The 25,222-nt window shown below is 42.8% G+C and overlaps 1 long non-coding RNA gene across 2 annotated transcripts; it reads right to left on the bottom strand.

Moving 5' to 3' along the window:
- Nucleotides 1-6,295: 6,295 nt before the first annotated feature.
- LOC104002043 (uncharacterized) lies at nt 6,296-24,688 on the bottom strand. 2 transcript variants are annotated; one of them, XR_010150948.1, is made up of 4 exons: nt 22,421-24,688; nt 15,656-15,834; nt 13,536-13,601; nt 6,296-10,643 (listed from the first exon to the last, which is right to left on the bottom strand). It is a non-coding gene; the product is annotated as an uncharacterized LOC104002043 (long non-coding RNA). The 2 variants fall into 2 exon arrangements; XR_008539007.2 differs by lacking the exon at nt 22,421-24,688 and having other exon boundaries at nt 15,656-16,388.
- Between the last annotated feature and the right edge of the window lie 534 nt (nt 24,689-25,222).

Here is a 25,222-nt window from a genome sequence, read left to right as displayed (position 1 = left end):
TTAAGTTACATGATTAATCCTCATTTACCCCCAGTTCTCAACTTCAAAAAGAAATTAAGCCCCAGAGATGTTGTATGGGTATCCAAAATGCATTACAGATTTCCAAACAAACAAGATTAACGCCAACCCAGCAATGCTGACTCCCAGGCCTACATTTGTCTTAATGACTGTTATTCCTCAAGGCAGTAATGAGTCTTGCCATCCGGTGCTAGACTGTTGGCCACCTGAACCTCATACTTATTGCAACCTGCAGTTAAGGCCTTGGCATTCATTCAAGCCCCAGCCTTGAATCATCTGTTTGAAATTCAGACCTGGGCCGGGCGCGGTGGCTTACACCTGGAATCCCAGCACTTTGGGAGGCTGAGGCGGGTGGATCACTTGAGGTCAGGCGTTTGAGACCAGCCTGGCCAACATAGCAAAACCCCATCTCTACTAAAAATACAAAGGTTAGCTGGGCGTGGTGGCACGTGCCTATAGTCCCAGCTACTTGGGGGGCTGAGGTAGGAGAATTACTTGAACCCAGGAGGCAGAGGTTGCAGTGAGCTGAGATTGTGTCACTGCACTCCAGCCTGGGTGACAGAGTGAGACCTTGTCTAAAAAAAAAAAAAAAAAAAAAACCTGAAGGGTTCTGCTCCGGGAGACTGGAATCTGGAATTGCAGTACTGATGGGCCAGAGGATGCCATGCCCAGCGTCACTCGCTTGGCAGGACACACTGGCTAAGCGCTCCGACTCTGGACAGACAGCTCTGAGTTTAATTTCTTGCCTGTCGTTTTTGAGCTATGAGATTTTGGGCAAGTCTCACTTCCCCCATCTGTAAAATGGAGAGACTGCTGATAGCATCTATGTCATGAATCCTGTATGAGGACTAAATAGAATGATGTTTATATATGCATATAAGGTGCCTGAAATATATTCATTGACTGTTAGCTTTTAATATCAACCATGCCATTTTTCTTATTAAAATTGACATAACGATTAATCAGATTTATTAAATTGTCTAGGAGAGAGAAGTCAAACCATAAACTACTATTAGAAATAGGAAGAGTTAAACCCAAAAACTGATCCCTTCCACAAGGAAAGCACCTCAGTGCAGATGGTTTGGAAAGAGCTCTTTGACATTTGGCTCACCCTCAAGTTTCCTGTTCATAATCACAGGCGACTTCACATGGGTCATAACAAGGACATCCTAAATGAAAAGTGAGAAGGACCATCTCTAACAAAAGCCGGGGGAGCTCGCTCACTGCGCTGAAGGCCCTGTGATGGGTTAACCATCCTGGGGGCAGAGCAAAGCAGTGTGACAGCTTCCCAAGAAGCTATTTTTATCTTGTGTTTTGAGCATCTGACTCAAGCTGGGTAAAAGGGTTCATTTTCTCACTTGGAAAGTTTTCAAAACACCAAAGGATTTGGTCAAGAGGGAAATATACTCACTCCAGCCAAATCTTTTTCCATGGTCAAAAAAAAAAAAAGGCCAGCAAAAATTTAATCATAAATCTGCTTCCGGCAATATGTGGACCCATTCAGGGGAAGTTGTCATTTGTTTATCAGTAGCAGACAGCAGCTTCCTGCAACCAACAGCAGCTGTCACCCTGCAAAAGGACATCTTTTCATTTTCATGAAGAGTAGTGAAAATTTTAAGGCAAAGCAAATGACAAAATATTTGACTGCATTTATCTGCCTTTTGGCTATTTTTACCCCTGTGCCATGCAAACGCCTTACAGGCTTTCCTGACAACATCTTACTTTTTATTCTAGTCCTGCTTAGCAGCCAAGGCATAGTGTTGCCATTTAAATTTTACAGATGGTGAAAGCTGAAACCCTGAAACTTCAGTAACATGAACATGGTGGGGCCAGAACTGGAAACCACTCCATGGTTGATTTAAAACTACCCCAAGTCCCAAGGGAGACACAACGGTCATCAGGGAAATGGGAACGAATACCAGTTCTGTGTCAACTTGGAGCAGGGCAAAGTGGTGACCTAGGAAAACATACAGTCTAACTGCTGATTTCTTCCCCAATGAAGAACTTGAGGTCTATAACACAGCATCACGTGTTTGCAGTGTAAGAATTCTGTTTTCTCAGCTAAGAATGAAGTATGAGATCACATGTTTATTGCTGCCGTTTACTTCCCACAATTCTTTTTTACATATTCATACTCTGGGTATTTTTTTTCTACATACCTCTGCCAGACTATGTAGTTCTCTTCTCATCCAGAGTTACCCTAGTTATTTTGCCAAAGTACCTGATCCCATTCATTCACTCATAGATCTTACACTGAATGCCTGCCATGGGACCCAGGGCTGGGAACCTGGGGACACAAAGATGAATGAGTCTCAGTTCCTAACGTCAAGGGGTTCAGAGGCTACCAGGGAAAACCGACATGTAAAGATGTAGGTAGATCTGTAAAGAAACGTCCTGGAAACCACAGAAGTAATTGTCTCTGATGGGTGAGGAAAGGCTTTCTTTTCTCCTTGATACCTCTCCTGAGTGCCTCTGGTTGCCTCACTTTGGCATCTCATCTCTGCCCTGCCCACTCTGCCCAGTCCCCCTTGGGTATTGACATTTCTGCTAATATCTCCCTCTCTGCACTTCACATCAGACCTCCAACCCCTAAAGTTATGATTCCAGGTCACAGAGGACAGGTTTGTGCATATAGTACTAATTTTTTCCAATGTCTTATCCATGAGCTGTTATTTTGTAGAGTAAATCAATGCTAATTCTTTAGAGCAAAGCAACATTAAAGTCTTTTTTTTTTTTCTTTTTTTTTTCCTGAAGCACATTCTGAAGATTATAATCTACAAAGAGTACTAAAATGAGAAAGGATCCCTGGGCCTAGCTTGGTACTAATTTTTATTCATCTGATTTATAGAGTGGGTAGGTGAGGCAATGTCCTCCTCATCTCTGGACTGGGGATACGCTGACAGCTCCATCCATCAGGCAAGCTGTCAGAGCATAACGCTTCACAGAAGCTGTTAAACAAAGGTCCAAATGGCTAACACTTCTAGGAGATGAAAAAGAAGAAGTTAACCTTAGTGTCCAGGGAAAAGTATTTTGCTCATCTAGTAGAGAAATGGATGTAGCAGTAAAGTCTTTAGACAAAGGTATTAGAATTTAAAGACAAATTCCAAATACATGCCTGGATTTCTGCTGCCTTTATGATTCTGGAAGCAATTCCTGGTTAAAATGTATTGATAAATAATCAGCCAGCAACGTTGATCTCACTGAAACTAGGATCCATCTTCATTAGCAAATTTAAGGATCACTTATGTCTATAAATATAGGGCAGAAGAAATAGAAGGGATGTAATCCAAAGTCCGCGGTTATGCCTGTCCACCAAGGAGCTGGATTGCAGCTGGTGGTCTTTAACAATTAGGGGCATGAGAAGGACAATGATCATTTACACAATGACATTAATAGTGTAGTTGGTGACCATTTTATGGTATCTTGAAGAATTTTAGGCACATACAAAACATCCAAAGGACATATTTTAGCTGCTAGGTTTAGTATATTTTCTTTCTTTCATTTCAACACCTTCAATGCCTTTCAACAGTTTTAGATCCCTCTGAGTTTTAGATCATCCAAGTTCCTCAAGGACAGAGAGAGGTTCCATTAGAGCATGACAGACTCATAGAATGACCTCTTTTGAAATCTAGGTCACACAGACAGCAAAAGTATCTCCAGTGGTCTCAGAGATCCTGGCCATGGCTCGGGGCCTGGAGAATAGCTTCAAGAATGGGGGCCTATGCAAGAGGGCCCTCAGCCGGCAGATGGCACTACAGTGTTTGGCAATCTGAACTTCGTGGGTGCTCTTTAATAAGGGCCTTTTCTCATCATTCTACTCAAAGTGTTGTAATTCCCTCTGATTGTCTTCTCTGCCCTCATTTGACTTTGCTGAGTCATTCCATGCTGTGTCATGAAACTCTGTGCTGCTGCAGGAGACTCAAAAGAAGCTCTAAACACTTTGTGGCTGTTGGGATGACTCCACATGGGGGGCAGGCTGCCATGCCAAGAACCCCAGTGAGGGTGGCTGAGGAGAGGGTCTATTTACGGGGGTAGTGCGAACCCGAGGGTGATGAGGGAGACATAGCTTTGGGTGGCTCTAAGTCTCTCAAAGCATTTGAAGACTCCACTCTAAGTGAACCCTCCACCTCCCCACCTCTCTCTCTCTCACTCCCCTGCCCTGACCCAAAGGCTCCAAGTATCCATATTGCATGGGCAAGTGCATTCTCCTACAGGAAAGATGGGGATGCATGTCAACCTCATAAGCCCCACATAGAAGGGAGATTTCTATCTCCCAGCTGTGCCTGTCTCATTTTGCTTGGAGAAAGAAGGGGATCACAGAGGGGTGGATCACACGCTCCAAAAAGGCAAATATTCTCCCCTAAAGAGAACCTCTTTGCTCCCACTGTTGGAGTTGGTGTCAAGGTGGAGTGGGGATGGGAAAGGATATATTTTTACAATCCTCTCCTAATGTCTAAGGAGGAAGGATCCCAAAGAAGATCCCCTAGTTGCTGAAGGAAGATGGGGGTGTTAAATTGATTCAGGTGGGTGGATGCAAATTGGAAGGGGGGAGGACACCTAAATTATTCTACATAATCAGAGGAGGAAAGAGATCAAGAGAAAAACTGGTGGGAGGCAGGGAGGACAAGAGAGAAGGAGACAACTAAGGTGGAGATTTTGATGAAGTGTTGTGTAGTGCAGTGTTTGATATATTCTCTTCTCCATCTTTCCAGAAACAGCCTGGAAAACCGACATTACCAAATAGTGCTTTACGAGTTCTATTGAGGTGGGGAGAAATGAAATTTGAGGAGGGGTTCAGTCTTGGGGAAGTGTTTGTGCGTGATCAAAAGGCAGGAGCAAGAACTGAACAACGTGATATAACTAGTGAAGAGTGAGGGACAGCACTCCACTTGGGTCTACTATTGCTATGGCCAAGGTCATTTTGGAGTGTCAGGGCCACTCTCCAGGTGAGTTATGGGGAGAGACCACAAAGAACCTGGAGAGATAGCATGTTTCATCCACCTCTGCTACTCTGCCAGTGATCTGAGAACAAAAGGCCCTCCCAGCTTAAAAGCAGGAATTTAGTGGGGCTCAGTGGAAGTGTTTGTTTTGATAAGAAGCTGCTTTAAAGCCACCATATGTTTGGTTTGATGGTGACACATGGCTGTAAGTGCAGCCTGGGCCCAGATACTAGCTTAGTCAGTGGTTCCCTACGTGTAGGCCCTGGTCCACAAATAACGATGTCACCTGGGAACTTGATAGAAATGTCAACTCTCAGACGCCAACCAAATCTGCCGAACCAGACACTTGAGAGGTAGGGCCCAGTGATGTTGTTAAACAAGTCCCCTTGGTGATCCTGATACATCCTGACATTTGAGAATAACTGGATTATGCAACAATTCTCAATGTTTGGTATCTGAACCCCAGTAGGGCTTGTCAAACACAGAATCCCAAAATCTCTAGCACAGACACCAGAGATTTTGGCTGTGTAAGCCTTGGGTGAGCTTGGCACCCTTTGTTTAATAAGCTCTGCAGTAATTCTTGTCCCCATCTAAGTTCGGGAACCACTAGAGCAACAGATTAAGAAGAAACTGAGTCCATATCCTGAAATTATGAGCTAATGTGGCTGGCAAATTGAACAACTTATTGAAACAATAGAGACCTTCCAGGATAAGTAAAGGAGCTTAATTAATGTTCCCAATTAATACAGGATGTCCTGCAGCTCATGGAGAGGAAGCTTTGGAGATTATACTTAGGGAAGAATTCTTCATCCTTAAGCTCAAAGCTTGACTTCAGAGAATTCAAGCAGTTATGGAATAAATGGGGCCCCAGGGAGTAACCCAGAGACTAATTCATACCTCACAGGGCAGCAGCTGTGGCCCCAAGTGTCCAATGCAGATAGGGCAGGGCACCCTGCTTCTCCAGGCAGGATCTAGAGTTCAAGAGTAGTCCTTAGAATCACCCAGGAGTTAGGAGGTTGGCACAAATGCAGATTCAGGTTCCTGAGCCCCTCTCAGGCCTGCTGAATCCATTTGTAGGATTGGTGACCAAGACTCTAAATTCCTACTGTGTGCCTTAGCTGTCTGTCATGCACATTCCAATTTGAGAACCACTGATCACCGAGTGTGGTTAGCATCACTTACACTTTGGTGAAAGGCAAAGACTGTCCATGCAGTTCCAGGGTCAAAAGCTCATGGGCCAGGCGCAGTGGCTCACGCCTCTAATTCCAGCACTTTGGGAGGCTGAGGCGGGTAGATCATGAGGTTAGGAGCTCAAGACCAGCCTGACCAACACGGTGAAACCCTGTCTCTACTAAAAATACAAAAATTAGCCGGGTGTGGTGGCACGTACCTGTAATCCCAGCTACTTAGGAGCTTGAGGCGGGAGAATCACTTGAACCCGGGAGGTGGAGGTTGCAGTGAGCCGAGACTGTGCCACTGCACTCCAGCCTGGGCAACAGAGCAAGGCTCTGCCTCAAAAAACAAAACAAAACAAAACAAAAACAAACAAAAAAAAAGCTTGTGGCCTGGAGGGAGAAGCAGGGAAGATCCATCTCTCACATTTCCACCTTGGGAAGGGCAGAGAGTCCTTGGTTGTGGGTGAGGCCACTTAAAAATTAGTTTCCATGTGTAGGCAAAACACGTAATACTTCAGATATGCACTATGTAGTATTTAAATATATTAAGTTTAATATAGCTCCATGGTAAGAGTGCTTGTCTTCTGTTTAAAATATTCCCACGAGTAATGGGAAAGTAAGAAAATGCCTAGCCAGCAATATACCATAAAATTTCCTAGGGAAATTGCTTTGATATAGCTATAAATATAAGATTTCCCATAATATTTAATTTCCTCATTTCTTGTTTATTTTGTAATCCCATTTTCCTTAGCGTGTCCAATTGAAAAATTCCTTAATAATTAAAAAGAAGTGAGCAGGTGCATGTTTTGGAGACGGTAAGGAAGGGTTGCAGTTAGGAAGGCTGGAAAGTCTGTGTTCCACTCTGCAGGGGAGCGTGCAGGAGGAAGAGAAGCCCAGGCCGAGGGGTCACGAGGGGTTACCAGCGAAAGGAGGGTGAGCCCAATCCCTGAAGCCTCCAGAAGTGGCCAACAGGAGAATGCGTCCGAGTGTCCCGTTACTATTTTCACTGAGTCCCTCTCAAAAGTTGAACTGCCCACTCATCAATTTGAATGTTTTTCACCAGTTAACCCAGTCTAACAATAGGTTTTGGAGTACATATGCCTGTGATTTAGAAGTAACAAGACACTTTACATCTTTCCCTAAACATTTGCATGTCTACTTCTACAGCATAGACTTGTAGTATCTTTAAAACCCTTTTCTCCCAAGTGCAGCCTCATTAGAAGTCAACTGGCCTTCTGACTAGCATTTCAGACTCTGATTATTATACCAAAATCCATTAAACACATAAAGTCTCTTATTGGAACCTCCAATTAAACCTCAAGTCTCATAAAAGAGAATGAAGTGATTATAGGAAAGTCATCTAATACTATGCGAAGTGTTGGGAATGATAATGCTGGGAATGAATGCGGTGCCTTTTGCCCAAGGAGCTAAAATTAACAAAATCTAATTTTTCCCAATTCGAAATGATATAGAAAGGAAAATGTAAATAAAGTGACTCGGAGTAAATTCAATATAATGCTAACTTTCATTCAAGGTAAACCCATGGGTTAGTTAGAACTAAACAAATTAATTGTTCCTGGTGAGCCCCAGGGATTGGCTCACTTTCCCTTCCCTAATACCCCCTTCTGACTCCGTAACTTGTTCTTTTTAGCCCAAGAGGGCCTTTTGTTCTCAGATCACTGGCAGAGTAACAGAGGTGGTTGAAAGACGCCATCTCTTCGGGTTCTTTGTGGCCTCTTCCTATAACTCGCCTGGAGAGTGGCTCTGATACTTTAAAATGACCTTGGTCATAACAATAATAGACCCGAGTGGAGTGCTGTCCTTCACTCTTTGCTAATTATGTCACGTTGTCCAGTTCAGGCTTAGCACATCATCTCCTAAACTTTGTCTAGTGGGGTAGGTTTTGATTCTTTTTTTGTTAATTATCTGACCTCGCATATGTCCAAGTTTTTCTACTGTGAAATGGGAATAAGTGTAACTGCCTAACCTAACCCCTGGATATATTGGGTGTAAATGTTTTATGCAATACCAGAGAATCATCATCATAATCATAGTAGAAACCAAGGTGCGGCTGTTCCTTCATTTTCAGGTTTCTAGAGTTTGTGGTGCATTCAGGGGAATCAACACTGTACTACACTGCCCAGTATCCATGTACAGTAGGGCAGTGGTTCTCACACTAAACTATGCCTGAGGACCAACTGGGGATCCTGTTAAAATACAGATTCTTGGGACCTGCCCCCAGAGATTTTAGTTCAATGATTTGGGATTGGGCTCAAGAAATTCATTCGTCCAGCAATTACGTGCAGACATTGTTAAAGGCACTAGGGTGATGGAAGTGAACGAAGAGACAAAAATCCTTTCGTGGTCTATCTGCATTTGTAACAGACCTCCAGGTGACGCTGAGGCCATTAGCTGTACTCTCCCAAGGGCCACACCTTGGCAGCAGCACATGTCAACTAGTGACAAGATCTACTCTCTGCTATGCCCATGGAAATTTCATCACATTTCCAAACTCTGATTCTCCTTCTTTTCCACTGGGACCTACTTCTTGGCCACAATCTTCAGGAATTAGTTTTTATATTCAGGAACAATGGTTCACTGGGGTCCTTCTCAGCAAGTTCATTTACTCCCTTGCTTTTTTATTCCAGTATCACACATTATTAGCACTGGGTTCCCGAAGGACCTCCTTAGTATGAGAGTCTTTAAGAAGGCTCAGGAAACATCACTTGTTCCAGAGACTTTGGTAACAGGAATCATCAAGAAGATGTCTGGATTTGACTTTCAAGGATCAGAAGACAATTAACTTGATGAGTTCTAACCTAAACCACAAGCTTACCCTTAAGAAAAATTAGCCTTATACTGAACCTACTCCAAGTCATTTCATTTATATTTTCCTTTCTATACCGTTTTGAGTTGGGAAAAATTCACTTTTGTTAACGGCCCACACATCCTGTGGAATGAAGCCTTCAGTCTAAAATGCAGTTGATTAATTTCACTAAGTCCTTTGATGCATCAATACTAAAGATGTGTGGGAAACTTAGCTGACCTGGACCAACAGAGCAAATGAAGTAGCTTCACAAGGGCATTGGCTGATTTTTTTTTAAAAAAACACTTTTTACGTGCAATATCTACCTTAAAAAAGATGTATTAGTAAACAGAGCTGAATTATAAAAAATTCTTTTCACTCCAGCGAACCTCAAGTACCCAAAGCTGACAACAGATGACTCAGTGAGTAAAATAAAGGCAGAACAAGGCAACAAGGACAAGTAAGACTTTAAGTGAGTGAAGGAAATGAAGAACTACAAAAATACCTAATAGATTTTAGGTTTATGGAAAAATGTATCTAGGGAGATTGCTTAAGTTATATTTCATGTAGTCTATATTTTGTTTATTTATGTCCTGCCTCCTTCCTAAAAAGGATTGGAAACTGCTCATTTATTCTCTGTATCTGGTGTGAGATAACATTTTAAAGAAAAGATTACTGTTTCATTCTTAATCTCCTTCCTCACAAGTTCTCCAACCATTAAAAAATTTCAAACAGGATAAGGAAACGACATACTTCTCTTATGATAAGTTTTCCCATATCCAGAAAAATCTGCCATTTTAATAACTATTTTTTATCAATCTTAGAGATCCTCCCAGCTCCAAAAAAACTGGGTCGGTATGTAAACATTATGTTTGTAGTTGATGGCAGTGAAATTGCACAACGAAGCGTCTTGCTTTATTTCTAATTTTAAAAGTATATGTGAAACTTTAAAAAAGAAGTCTCCAGTTTTTGAAAACAAGCTTCCTTTTCCATGTCCTTCTAGGCCTTGGCCTCGTGCATACACATTTTACATACATGCACCTCTTGTGTGCAATTGTTTCACTTAACATTGTATTATAGGCATTTTCCCCACATTGTTATGCATTTTAACTTTGAAAATTTAAATTGCCATTTTTAATGGCTACATAATTGTCCATAGAGTTGCTGTATCATTAGAATACAGGAAAAGGAAGGGAGATATTTGAGCAGATGGCCACGACACAGTTCAGGAAATGAGTCACATCACTGTTGTTTACAGTGTGCTGGAGCACTTCATATTCCAGGGAGAGAGGTCTGGCCCCGAAGAGTTGATTACTGTAAGGGCTTATTTATCTGAAACACATAAGATGGAAGCTGTCCTGGTCTCAAATTTGTTGTGAAGCCACTCTTTATTCATTTCCTGTATTAATATCCTTCAAGGGACAATATGTTCTGCAAAAAGCAGAGTGAACACCTGAAATGAAACAACTCATCCCTGCATTCTGCACAGTGGCTGGGCTGGTAGGTGTGAGGGCTAGGGGCCTCCCGATGCCCCAGTTCTCTCTCTCCCTCTCACACACACACGCCACCACCACCAGCACTTCAGTGGAGTTACAGTGTACAAGGCATATAGAATATGAGGCAGCAGCAGAGTGTAGTGGCCACGAGCATGTAGTCTGGAACCAGAACTTGACACTCGTGTTCTTGCATCTTAACCTTTAGCATCTGTAAAAATGAGGTAATAATAATCACTTAAAGTCTTACTTGTCCTTGTTGCTTTGTTCTACCTTTATTTTACTCGCTGAGTCATTTGTTATCGGCTTCGGGCACTCGAGGTTTGCTGGAGTGAAATTGATTTTTTATAATTCAGCTGTTTACTAATAGATATTTTTAAAGGTAGATATTGCACATAAAAAGTGGTTTAAAAAAGAGGATAATAATATCCTCATCCTATGGAGTGAGGATAACGTTCACTCCATAGGGTTATGGTGGGGATTGAATAAGGTAATATCCACAAACATAAAGAATAGAATTTGGCACGTGGTAAGCGCCATGTCAGTGCTTATTACTATATTTTCTTGCCACTCACTTCTTTTTTTTTTTTCTGAGACGGAGTCTCACCCTGTCACCCAGGCTGGTGTGCAGTGGTGTGATGTTAGCTCACTGCAACCTCCACCTCCTGGGTTCAAGCAATTCTCCTGCCTCAGTCTCCCAAGTAGCTGGGACTACAGGCATGTGCCACCACGCTTGGCTAATTTTTGTATTTTTAGTAGAGATGGGGTTTCACCATGTTAGCCAGGCTGGTCTCGAACTCCTGACCTCAAGTGATCCACTCACCTCAGTCTCCCAAAGTGCTGGGATTACAGGCGTGAGAAACTGCACTTGGCCTCCACTCACTTTTAAGGACAGCAGAGCAGAGGTCCAACTGCCAGGACAATAACTGGGCATTATCACCCCTTTGATAATAGGAAAGAATACACTTCCCTGTAACATCCTGACCACTTCTATCTGTGTCCCATAGAGAGAAAAATGACACTTATTTTACAAAAATTTTAACCCAGGGACAATATGTGAGACCCTGTGTGTACATTTTAAGCCCACAACTAAAGAACTACTCCTGGAAGTTTACGCCTTGGTTTCGACTTCAAGCACATAGTGTGAGTGATACTATTTAGTTAGTACAAGATTCTCTCACCACCATTACTGGCTACCATTTATTCATCACCTACCACCTGCCAGGACTCTCTCTTTCATATAAGTACATCTAGCCCTCACAACAACCTTATAAGGTAAGTATTATTATTATTATTATTCCCATTTTATATTTAAAAGATGTGGGAACTTGGGGCCAGAAAGATAAGGTGATTTGCCTAAAGCCAAGTGGACTCAGAATTAGAATTTAAATTTAGGTCTGGTTAACTCTCAAGTCTATTCTTTTCCCACTGCGCCCACTCCTGTTTACTGTGATCTTTGTACAAAGAGGACTCGAGCCTTGGGGGCTTGCACTGCTGATTAACTAAACTGGCTAATGCCTACAGCTGCTGTGCTGAACTGTTCAGTGCTTCCCACATGTGTCCTGGGCTCCATGCCAGCCCTACAAACCCCCCTGCCTCCCGACACCCACACCCGCTCTTCAGACTCAGCATCTATGCTCCTGACCCTGGCCTGGGTTGGATCCTCCACCCTGCTCATGAAAAGAGTAGTGTGAAATTGACATCGAGACAATCAGATAAAGCTGGCTGGTTCTGGTCCTACCTGTCAGCTACCTCCTCCTCTGTTCCCACGTCTGGCGACCTTCTGTTTCACCTCAACTCCTCTGTCCACTCTTTACCCACTTCCTGCTGAGTAGGCGTTGAGGTTATACAGGAGGTGATGGAGACCCCTGTCTCTTTTCCCTTCCCCCCTACCTGGCACTGGGCACGAGAATCCCTGATTACACTCCTGGAAGTGAGGGGGCACACACCTCCCTTGGGATGGAGAAGAGTGAACTGAGAGAGATGCAGAGGCCTCACTCACGCTGAGTTGCTTTTTGGAACATCAGGCAGAAGGGGCTCACACTCCAAACCCACACTGAGATCACAGCATCTTCGTGAACTGATTTTAGGAGTTCTATTGCCCCACACCTCCCTGGCCCCCAAAGATTCAGATGTTGCAACCCTATCTCCCCATACATCAGAATGTGACCTTCTTTGGGAACAGGGCAGATGTAATTGGTTAAGATGAGGTCATAGTGGAGTGGCCTTTAATTCAATATGACTTGTGTCCTTATAAAAAAGGGCAAATGGGCCGGGCACGGTGGCTCATGCCTGTAATCCCGGCACTTGGGGAGGCCGAGATGGGCGGATCACAAGGTCAGGAGATCAAGACAATCCTGGCTAACACGGTGAAACCCCGTCTCTACTAAAAATACAAAAAATTAGCCGGGTGGGTGCCTGTAATCCCAGCCACTTGGGAGACTGAGGCAGGAGAATGGTGTGAACCCGGGAGGCGGAGCTTGCAGTGAGTGGAGATCACTCCACTGCACTCCAGCCTGGATGACAGAGCAAGACTTGGTCTCAAAAAAAGAAAAAAAGAAAGAGCAAATGGACACAGACATGCTCACAGAATGCCTTCATGTGAAGATGAAAGATCTGGATGATGCGTCTACAAGCCAAGGGATATCTGACTGCCAGCAAGCCACCAGAAGCTAGGAGAGGACATGGGACAGATGCCTCCTCATGGCCCTCAGAAGGAGCCAACCCTGTTGACGCCTTGAGTTGAATTTCTGGCCTCCAGAACTGGGAGAGAATAGCTTTCAGTTGTGTGAGCCACCCAGTTTGTGGTATTTGTTACGGCAACCCTAGGAATCTGCTAAGCTGGAGAGATGCTCAGAGGAGTCATGAAAGTGTCTCAGCTCTGGGGTGAGGTAGGGAGAAAATAGAGTCAAGGTTGTGGGAGTGGCTTCTGGATGGGCTGAGGGAGCCTGGTTCATGGACAGGCCCCAATCCCTAGCTGAGTTTCTTCAGAGAGAGTTCGAGACCAGAAACAGCTCACCCTCATCAAATGCCCAATGCCACGGGCAGTCTCTGGTGCCTGCCTGGGGACATGGGAAAAAGCGAGATTTTAAGCCTGGCTCACCTTCATGGTAAGGAGTCATTACAGCTTTCATGGGCCTTAGGCGCTTTGGTTTTTCTGGGCTTCTTCCTGCATTTAAAAAAATAATTAAAATATTTTATGACTTCATTGGTGTAAAGACAAGTATAATCTATGCTGGACCAATCACTATATATTTGTTATTATTATATTCATTTTTCTTCTGATTTTAAAAGAAGCTAAAATTGAAACATTTTTTGTGGACCCCTGAAAGTGGTGTGGGCTCAGCCGCTGCGCCTGCTGTGCCTATGGGATAAGTTGGCCCCACCCCATGGATAAAATGAGAGAACCATCAGGGATGCAAAAAAAAAGACCTTTTCTGGATGGTACTGACACCAAGAAACTGAGTCTTAAAAAGGACTCTGAGCGAGTGTGTTATATTAAGCTCTTTCTCCATCCTTTAAAAGCTATGCAATTGCTACGCAGCTTGCATATCTGGTGTCAAAAGATCCATAGTTGCCTTTCATTTTTCCTTTACCTCAGGATGAACCAAAAAAATAAATACTTCCAGGTATCGATAGAGAACCTTGCTACATATTGGCTGTCACCACCTGCAAGCGTGTGGCCATAAATCCATACCCCTTCTGCTAGGGCAGCTGTTGTACATTGTCAGAACCCTACATAAGACATCGCCCTATGTACTGTATTATTGGCCCTCCTGATTTACTGTATATACAGTCTGCAAGTTAAATACCAACAGAAGCACCCGAAAATATATTCTCTTGCAGCCCCTGTCTGAAAACTGCATTGCCCAAATAATGTCTGCTCATTCATCATTTACTTCCCAATATCTGAGTGTCATTCTCTGAAATACATCTCTACAACAGTGCCCTGTGAAACAGCAGCCCAGAGAAGCAGAAGTGGAATCTCCAGCTTCAAGGCCCAGACATTTAAAAAGGGGGCCTGTTTCAAAAATGAGACTAAGCAATTCAAACCATTGGTATCTCGCTTCCCTTTAAGGGACTTTTACTGGCTTCCCTTAATGTAATATTGGAATCCTTCTTCCTTTTATGCACACCTCCTAGTATTAGAAGCAGTGATAACAAATTGAATACATAAACCCACATAAATGGTTCTCCCTAGAATTCATTAGGAAGTATTCTTGTTTACACAGAATTCCAATTGATTTCTGTGAGGGATCCAGGAGCATAGATTTCTACTTAGTGACAATCCACTGGAACACACAAATCCAGAAGTAAAACTGGTTCCCATGTGATATAGTTTGGATCTGTGTCCCTGCCCAAATCTCATGTTGAATTGTAATCCCCAATGTTGGAGGTGGGACATGGTGGAAGGTAACTGGATCTTGGGGGTGGGTTTCTCATGAATGGTTTAGCACCATCCCCCTTGGTGCTGTCCTTGTGACAGTGAGTGAATTCTTGTGAGACCTGGTAGTTTAAAAGTGTGTGGCACCTCCCCACTTCTCTCTCTTGCTGCTCCAGCTGTGTGACATGCTGCCTCCCCCTTCACCTTCTTCATGATTTTAAGTTTCCTAAGGCCTCCCCAGAAGCTGAGCAGATACCAGTATCATGCTTCCTGTGCAGCCTGCTGAACCATGAGCCAATTAAACCTCTTTTTAAAATAAATTACCCAATCTCAGGTATTTCTTTATAGCAATGCAGAACAGACTAATATACCATGTTACAGGTTATCAATACGAGAAAAGGAAGAGTGTAGTGGACATGTACTTGTTTCATAGACTGATCTAGGTTTGAATATCAGCTTTACAACAACTAGACAGACATTTTTGAGCCCCTGATCCCTCATCTAAAAAATGAACTCAATGCCAATGCAGGACAAGGTTGACTGGGAATTCAACCTCCATCCCCTCCTTTCTAACAGAACCCTAATTTTGTCTAGGTAACTACTCATCCAGGGCTGGCTTCATGGACAAGTGACAGGGCCACATGCTCAGAAGGACCCTGTGCTTGGGGAAATGCTCTGCTATTACCATCTTGAAATGCTTAATAATTTTATCTTAGAACTTCTGGTTTGCAAGTAAAGTCTGCTGGGACAACACAGCACACAGTGAGCAGGTAAGATAAACATAATATGCACATCTGCTATCTTAGCCATCCCATTTGCTACCTCCGTAACATACTTACCTTCTACTTGCTTTTACTCATGCTGGACTCCCATCACTGTGGCTTCACTGGAATTCGATGATCATGTTCTGTATCAACATGTCTGCAATTGAGTAGGTAGGGGTACTGACAGCCCCGGGTGGCTATACTTTCCATTCCAGTCATAACTTGTTTGGACACAGAAAGAAGGCAGTGGTATTCTAAGAAACACAAATGATCAAGGAAGCTTTTCACAGCCTTTCTTACTCATGTTACACCTCTGTGTTAGTCAAACACTTATTCTGAAAATGATGGAAGGGAAAGATAAGGCAACCCATGGTTCTTTTATTTCCTTAGGTCCTTCCTTAATCACAATGAGTAGCAATGTAGAGAGTGTTAGCAGAATGTGCACATATCAAGAAATGAAATAAAAATTGTTGAATTAGTTGTGTGCAGTATTTCCCTGCTTGGTAAGAATGAAATACTGTGCATTTATGAGCTACAAACTATGAATTACTTTATTTCACAGATTCACATAGGAATTAAGTTCCCTTATATATGCCAACCACAACCCTGGCTCCAAGTGTGGGAATGATAGCACCAGGGGTAATTTCATCCCACTTGCTGGTGATTGGTCCAGGACAGGCATGCCACTCAATCAGACCAATGAGAAGCTTGCTAGGGACTCCTGAGAAAGTTCTGTCTTCTGCTTCCAGAACCGACTCTCTTTATTCCATCTTTCTACAAAGTGAGGATGAAGTCAACATGCAGAGGAGGGTAGAGTCACAAATTCATTGACAAAAAAAAAAAACTTTTAAAAAGAATTTGCACGGCTGGGTGCAGTGGCTCATGCCTGTAATCCCAGCACTTTGGGAGGCTGAGACGTGTGGATCACAAGGTCAGGAGATCGAGACCATCCTGGCTAACACGGTGAAACCCCGTCTCTACTAAAAATACAAAAAATTAGCCAGGCGTGGTGGCGGGCGCCTGTAGTCCCAGCTACTCGGGAGGCTGAGGCAGGAGAATGGCGTGAACCCGGGAGGCGGAGCTTGCAGTGAGCGGAGATGGCGCCACTGCACTCCAGCCTGGGCAACAGAGTGAGATTCCGTCTCAAAGAAAAAAAAAAAAAAAAAAAAAAAAAAGAATTTGCGGAAAAATAGAACTAAAGCTTCCAGTCTAAGCAACCTAAACACTGGTCTCCTGCTGTGACTTCCAGGAATGCGAACCAACTATTCCATTGTTACTAAATCCAGTTTAAGATGGATTTTCTGTAACTTGATGCTGAAAGCACATTGATAAATGTTTGTTGACTGAGTGGATGAATGTGTACAGCATTATAATCCCTGGCATTGGACTGGCCATGACAAACTTTATGGCTCTTAAAGGAGGAGTCAATCTGACAGCTGAAGAACAAGGAAGAAGGCAGTGCAGGAAGGAAGGGGCACCCTGGTGTGCGCAGGGGTGAGAGGCTGACAAACATTAGGGGTCAGAAAGGAACATGGTCTGGAGATGCAAATGATTCATGCAGGGAGAGCAGGGACCATGGAGTGGCTGCCCTGGATTTTCAAGGGTCTGGGATTTTCTCAAGGTCGCCGGCGTGGTTAGTTGTAGGGGAACCCTATGCTATGTGTAGAAGTACTTGGAGTGGGCTGGGCGCGCTGGCTCACGCCTGTAATCCCAGCATTTTGGGAGGCTGAGGCAGGCTGATCACGCAGTCAGGAGATCAAGATCATCCTGGCTAACACGGTGAAACCCCGTCTCTGCTAAAAATACAAAAAAATTAGCCGGGCATTGTGGCGGGCGCCTCTAGTCCCAGCTACTCGGGAGGCTGAGGCAGGAGAATGGCGTGAACCAGGGAGGTGGAGTTTGCAGTGAGCTGAGATCGCGCCACTGCACTCCAGCCTGGGCGACAGAGCGAGACTCCGTCTCAAAAAAAAAAAAAAAAAAAAAAAAAAAAAAAAAAAAAAAAAAAAAAGGGCTTGGAGTAGTGAAGAGATCTGCAGCCGCACAGCCATGATAAGATCTTAGGAACTACCTCCTTATTTATATAAAGGTGCTTTACTGAAATATTAATAGCTCAGTTTGGGTTTGAAACTGAGCTGTGCCTCTCACTAATGGTGTAACCTAAGCAAGTTACTTTATCGTTCTGTGTCTTGGTTCCCTCAAAAGGAAAATGAAGAAGATATGAGCAGTACTTACCACCTCCTTTTCCATGAGGATAGTGAGGTCATCCAGCGTTTGGCACCTGGCAGGAGTTGCGTGGATGTCGGTTATTGTTATGTCTTTTGATTGCCTTACGTGGTTCCTTGCAGGGGGAGAATTTTTTTTTTTTTTTTTTTTTTTTTTGGGAGTCCACCATTCCTACACCCTTCCCTCATCTTTTAATGTCTGGAGACTGCTGTCTGCAATTGTAAACCACTCCTTCACCTTCCTGATGCCCACATTACATGTAGCTTATTTTTGCCTTACTGATATTCAAGCTGAAGGAGGATGATGAAGAAGCTCTTGGGACCAAATTCAACACCAGCCAGTCAGCCTCCCTGACTATCCCCAACAGAGACTCGAGTGGCTCGATTCTACAGCTTAGAGTTTGTAGAGGAAAAGCTAAAATCCACACAAGAAATATTTCTGTGGCCGATTTCAGCTGATTTATAAGATTTTTTCAAGCAAATAAAGCATATTATCACCATTTTCAACATATCGTAGAATACTGTCCATCTTGGTGATCTGTTTCCCCAGGCCATATTTGGCAACATTTGGTATTACCTCCCACAGACTCTTGCACTTCCTTGGCCACAGGAATCAGATACGACCCTGTTAGGGACAGCACGTTTTCTTTAGTTTATTCATTCATATTCATTTAATGCTTATTGCATGCCAGGTACCATTTGGTGAGCTGCCTTACACAGTTATCTGCATTTTATATATTATGTGTGATATAACGGATGATCTTACACATATGTACTTCTGCATTTCAAATAGCTCAAAGTAAACTACAGAGGGAATATGCAACTTAAACCACAAACTACTCTTTAAAAACTTTGCTTCAAAACTCCAACCAAGAATTGGATAGTTTGTAATTGCACTGATTTCTGGCCCCTGGATTAGTCTAATCTTTCTGAAGTGGATACAGAAATATAATTCCATTCAGCACATCGTTATCACCAATATTTACAGCTTGCCTTTAAAAAGTAAACAAATTGGAGAAACTAGAAAAATTCTCAACCACCAAGTCCCCAAATTTCCATGAATCTTTATATTAATGTGATAAAAGATATAAAAGTTCTTGGCTGTGGTTTAATACTAGAAGATGATTCAGATGTAGAACATCTGACAAAGATTTTAAAAATTCTTTTTTAATGAATATGCAGATGAAGCAAGCTCAGTGTAGAATAACAAAATCACATATGTTGTCAATTATTTGAAACACACAGCACAAACAGCCAATAAACACAGGTAGAACCCCTCAGTGTTGTTGGTAAGATTATGGGGGTGGGGAGAGATTGCTTACAGCTGTTATGTTAATTAAGGAATAAAATAGCTCCATCTGCTACTCCATCTCTCCGTCGAGCTACCCACCCTTTTTGCTGCTTGGTTCTAAGTTGACACTGAACTAGGGAGCTGACACCTAAGTCCCTGGCCTCAGTTGGTTTCCATGTTGAATAGAACTTGGAGAGGAAGGTATGGCAGGCTGAGTCACAGACTCTCATCTGAACACATCTCCATCACTCTTAGGCCTGAGATGGGGGTGGGTGGCATGGCAGGCTTGCCTTCTCCCATGCAGACGTAGCTGTGGTTATGGGTAAAAATCTGTGGAGTCATCTTGCTTTATTTTTCCACATAATTTGCATGTAGCACTAACCCCATTAGTACACAGTGTAGCCACCAATAGTCAGCTTTGGTTGCAAGATCCTAGGAGAGTGAAGTTTGGGATTTTTATCCAGTGTCTTTCTTAGGGCCCAAATCAGAGACACTTTCTGCTAACTGTTGAGACATAGATTAGACCACAGACTGAATACATTTTATAAAAAATGGGGAGCTTCTCATGCATCCAGCCTTTATATATGAGCAAGTGACACTTTGTAGCTTTCTCTATCACCTCATGTTCCCTAATTAGGGTAAAAATCATTCTGTCCAAGATGAAGGCAGGCAGAAGAGTAAGGAAGATTTAAAATGCATTATATTCATTACCATGCTTAAAGCCATTAGTATGTATCAAAAGTCTTTAATAAAATAAACATCCCATTGCTTTAAAAAGTCAGTGAAAAATCATATTATCCTCCCTTTTGTTTTTTCTACTTTCTTTTCTGGAGGAACTAAGGAGCAATGAAATATCAAGAAGGTAGTTAAATTTCAAGAGGAAAGATTCGTTGAGCACCTGTCATGTGGTGCGCATAGTCCTTTATGCGCAGAGTGCCCCATTGTCTCCCTCACAGAGTCCACAAACCTCCCCTTGCTCTCAACTAGAGACCAGGAGAATTATTGTTCTTTCTAACCCTATGATGGAATTGGCAATCCCTTCTTGAATCCTTCCACCACCCCTCCCCGACACCACGTCCCCCTACACGACACAATCCTTGAAAAAAGTGGCACATAACTGCAAGACTCATCCCACACAGAAAACAAGGAGAACAACCATTGACAACTAAGTGTTTCTCTAAAGAGGCAGCAGGGCTCAGGGGCAGAAAAGAGTCAGGTGGCGGGGCCTGTTTTATCAGAAGAAAAAGACCAAAGTCATGACAACAGAATAGATATTCTTTCTTTGAGACGAAATTGGGTTAGTGACTCTAAGAAAAAATATTAAGGTTTACGGCAGTTGCAAGCTCTCTTAGGAGTGGAGAATGGTCTGAGACTGGGATGCCCCAGTTTATCTAATTCTTTGGAGCCATCATTATCTTCCTCCAGAGATTACGACACTCAAGAAGAGGAAAATATCGGCAAAGATTGGTTGAAGAGCTGAGGCATTACTCAAATTGCAAGGTGGAGGAAAATGTTCAGGTTACTCTTCTCTTCTTTTGGGGAGGGGTAGAGCTTTCTGAGGGAAGGGGCTAGGCTGTTTGTGAGGCATCAGGGGTGGAGGAGGTGCTAGGAGCCAGCGAGCAGAGAGGGATGGCGGGACATACCCCCAGGAAAACAGGTGTCGTAGGTATCTGTGTTTAGGTGGTTCTTCCTATTTATGCTGCAGGAAGACAGCTAAGTGGATTGTTGGTTGTTTCAACTTTTATTTCTCCCAGACTCTAATGTCCCTCTCAGAATCACCTGATCTTTCAGTAAAAAGCCCTTCCTTCCCACCATGCCATCTACACCGTCCATAATGTGCGTGTCCATTCCAAACCATTTTTGGGTGAAGGGCATTGAAACAGATGCCAGTGGCTCTGGAGAGCACCAGAAATAAACTTGAGAAGCTCAAGACAGTGTGATACAACTTCTTTACTGCTTCTGTAGGTTAGTGAAGATTCCCCTAATAATGATATACACAATCTAAGTTATATTCACCTTAACCACCAAATAAGATTGCAACCCAAGAGGCTATGAAATTCTTCTTCCTACATTTCTGTGAAACAGAAATCTCTTTAAAATCATCCAAACATAATGGTGAGAGGGCATGTGGAACACTTCAATCCAGGGCTTACAGCAGAAGTAGTCAAGAGTAAGATAAACAGTGTGATGAGGATCATGCAAGCCCAGCGTGTTGAGGAGCCCAAGATGCTGAAGCCTTTTGTACTGGGAATCATTGTAAAAATGCAAACAATGATGATGAAACTCACTGACTGGTTACAAAGTGCCAGGCACTGTTCTAACTGCTGTCCATGTAATAACTCATTTAATAAACAAATATTTTTGCAAATCAAGTGCAAAGAGAATAGAAGAGGTCTATTCGTTGTCCCTAATTTCCCTTGCAAGGCATACTAAACATTCAAACGAGCTTCTTTCTTGGTATAATTTATTATTTACTAATCACTGATGGCATCCTGAGACAACCAGAAAGAGCCAGCCTCAGACACCAACATAGCAAGGCTAACTCTACTAGATTCTACTAATAATGAAGTTCCCATCCCAGGTTCCCAGGATCACAGCCTATTGCAGAAGTGTGCAGCAGTCTCTCAGTGGTATAGATTTGAAATAGGTTGAAATAATGTTCTGTTGTTTGAGCAACATAAATGGAAGCAGCATTGCTAAATAAGCTATCTTTTAATCAAAGCCAATTTAACTATGTTTTTCTGTTTATAATTCATTAACTTTAAAAACATGGTATTATACAAAACATAGAAGTCATGAATTAAAATCCCTGCAGTCAAATTAGACTCTGCATGTCTGGTATATTTAAAAGATAATGTATAGGGGTTGCCATGGTAACTCATCAAGTGGTAATTCTGTACCTTTCTGAGTGAAAACCTTGAAAGGAGAAGACAAGCAATTTGGGGAGATAACAGCACCAGAAATTGAGTTCATCTGTAACTTAGGCTCTCTGTGAGTTTGTTTACCAGCTATTCACCATGTGGATGAAAAACAGTAAAAAGACAAAAAAGATTCACATTTCAAGGCTCCCTAAAATTGCCAATTCCACTGTATAGCTGATTCTCAGCACAGGAGGAAATGGGACTAGAATGCTGGGAGATGACACTATCATCGAACAGTGAGCTCCAAGGAGAAGCCTAATTGTTACTTCTCAATGGCAGAAGGCAGGTGCTTCCCCCGGGGCAGGATTCTGTTTAATCCTTAGGTCAGAGCCCAGCTTCAACTCAGTGTCGCAGGTCAATTACCACCCTCCAACCCTGAGGGGCGACATGAACCATACTCACGCACCGGCGCATGCTCCCTCCTCAGCACCTCTTGTACATTCAGAGCTCCTGCATGGGATGCCGAGAACTCACACCCTTCCAGGGCTGCTGAAGATCATATGACTGATCATCAACTTTGATTTTGACCCATCTGTCAACAACGACACAATTGATGAAAACTTTCTAGGCTTTTTTGTAACTCTTTGCTTTCTCTCTCACCTTATTTAGATGGCATTGAATCCAGGTTCTCTAAGACTGTCATCCCCACTCTCACACCTGTCCTGGTTTCTCTGTTTAAAATATTTGTATGAAAACCGATAGATTATAAAATCTACTTCCTAAGCAGGTAAGTTGCCTAATATGGTCAGGAAATGCGAACGACCATAATAATCGTGAGGACATTATTAGTGGCAGGGATTTATGTCACTTAGCTTTTAAAATTCCAAACGATGAGGAATAATAGAATCAATTGCATGGGTGTTGTCAACGGTGCTGAGTTATGTTATTTTCAGTGGAGGCAACTTTTCCCCTGCCCGGGAACACTGGTGGTTGGGGGTCTTATGAAAAGTCAGTGATGGGCAGAGTTGTGACAAAGTGAGGGCCAGAGAAGGGTTCTCTTTTTAGATGATGTGTAAGCGTGATGAATATGTTTAGAATGTAGATACAGATAACACATTAGCAAACAAAGTAAATAATTAATGTTTTACTTATCTAGACAATTCCAGTGTTTACTGGAGTTACACTGGATTCTATTTCATTTATTAGGAATTTACTTAACTTCCTAACTTTGTACCGGAGAATTATTTATGAAGCAACTAATGAGGCCTGGATAGGGATATCAATGCTAAATCAACTGGCCATGCTTGAACCAAAGGGTTCTACCTGGGAGCAGTCTACTTTTCAATACAAACCAACAGCTATGTGCTGATGAGCCATAGCAGTAATAAAAGTGGTTCTATTCTATAAATGGCATATGTTGCCTTCTACAACAAGGCATGATAATGTGCCTTTTCATGCCAGGCACCTTCCCTGATAATGGATCAGTTTCCATCTTAGTTTCTACAAAATTACCTCTAATCCCCTCAGACCACATTCATCAGAGGAAAGCCTTCACTGAAATTAGCTTGCTATAGAAAGTGTTAATGGCTACAAAACATTGTGAACGTACTTAATGGCACTGAATTCTACACTTAAAAAAGGCAGTAATCATAAACTGCATGTTATATATATCTTATCATAATAAAAATGCTATTATCAAGGTTTTTTATAAGAGTGATATGGTAGAGGGTGTTAGGCTGTTCTTGCATTGCTACAAAGGAATACCTGAGACTGGGTAATTTATAAAGAAAACAGGTTTAATTGGCTCCCAGTTCTGCAGCCTATACAGGAAGCATGATGCTGGCATCTGCTTGGCTTCTCGGAAGCCTCAGGAGACTTACAATCATGGCAGAAGGTGAAGGGGGAGCAGGCATGTCACATGGTCAGAGCAGAAGCAAGAGAGGGAGCGGGGAGGTGCCACACACTTTTAAACAATCACATTTCATGAGGACTCACTCTACTGCAAGGACAGTACCAAGGGGGTGGTGCTAAACCATTCATAAGAAACCCACCCCCATGATCCAATCACCTCCCACCAGGCCCCACCTCCAATACTGGGGATTACAATTCAACATGAGATTTGGGCAGGGACACACTTCCAAACTATATCAGGGTGCTAGGGAGGGGAAGTGGGAAAGAAGGGTAAGACAGCACTGAAAGGGAGGAAAGGAGGGAGAGGGAGAGGAAGAGAGAGGGGGGGTGGAGCAAGTGAGGGAGGGAGAGAGAAAAAAAGATATTGACTGATGAGAATGAGTTTCAGAGTATGGCAGAAGTTTTTTAGGTAGACGAAAGTGTGAAGTGTTGCAGTAGACATTTGTGATGCTTGGCTGCCTGGCATCTGAACACACTTTCTACTCTGGAGGAATCTCAAGATGAAGCTGAGGGTGGCATTTGGGGAATAAACTGACTGAGGCAGATCTAAGAGAATGCATATGCCTAGGATGCTACATCTTGAGGGAGGGACTAAGATGCAGGTTAAGCCAGCTGTGGATGGCTCTGTTGTGTCATTTTCTCTGGTTCTTGCCCTTTCTCCTGTTTTTTTTTTTTTTTTCCAGCTCTCATGTTAATTCTGCAATAAAATCCTTCTGGTAACTTTTTTTCAACCTAAGTTATTCTATGTTAGTTTCTGTGGTTTGCAATGTTAATACAAACAGAAAACAAATAATTACTCCCACATTGTCAAATAATACTTGAAATCAAGTTCAAAATAGAATTTCAACTGTGTTTTTTTTTTTTTTTTTAACAAAATGAGAATCTTAGCTGAATTGGTAGCCACAAATCTTCCTCTGTTGTGGCAAAACCGTTTGATCTTGCCCATTTTCAGTCAAACAGGGGCTTGGGTAATTGGGAAATAGTTTTCTATTCTATCACAAAATCCAAATCCCCTGGAAGATTAGAAGGACTGATTTCATGCTCTCTCTCTTTTTGTTATGGCTTCTTCAAAGGTTGCAGAAGGAATTCCCAAAGAAGAGTCTGTCTTTTCCCTAAGAGCCTTACTAATGAGATGCCAGCAGCAGAGACATTATCTAGTGGACCCTGGGCTATTCCTCCAGAGTGAGGCAAGAAAGAGCTGACTAGGACCCAGGCTCCAAACCACAGAGCCCCATGCTGAGAAGCAACCTCATTCCCACTTGGGAGGGCAGGTGAGGGGGTGGTTTTTCTCCTAGCATAAAGTCTTCATCTCTTTCTTTGAGTTTATCAACCTTGATACTCAAGACAGTTCTGAAGA

Source organism: Pan troglodytes, chromosome 15, assembly GCF_028858775.2.
Source record: "Pan troglodytes isolate AG18354 chromosome 15, NHGRI_mPanTro3-v2.0_pri, whole genome shotgun sequence".
Taxonomy (NCBI): domain Eukaryota; kingdom Metazoa; phylum Chordata; class Mammalia; order Primates; family Hominidae; genus Pan; species Pan troglodytes.
Note: the sequence above shows the minus strand (reverse complement) of the source record. Positions and strands in the feature narration are given on the sequence as shown.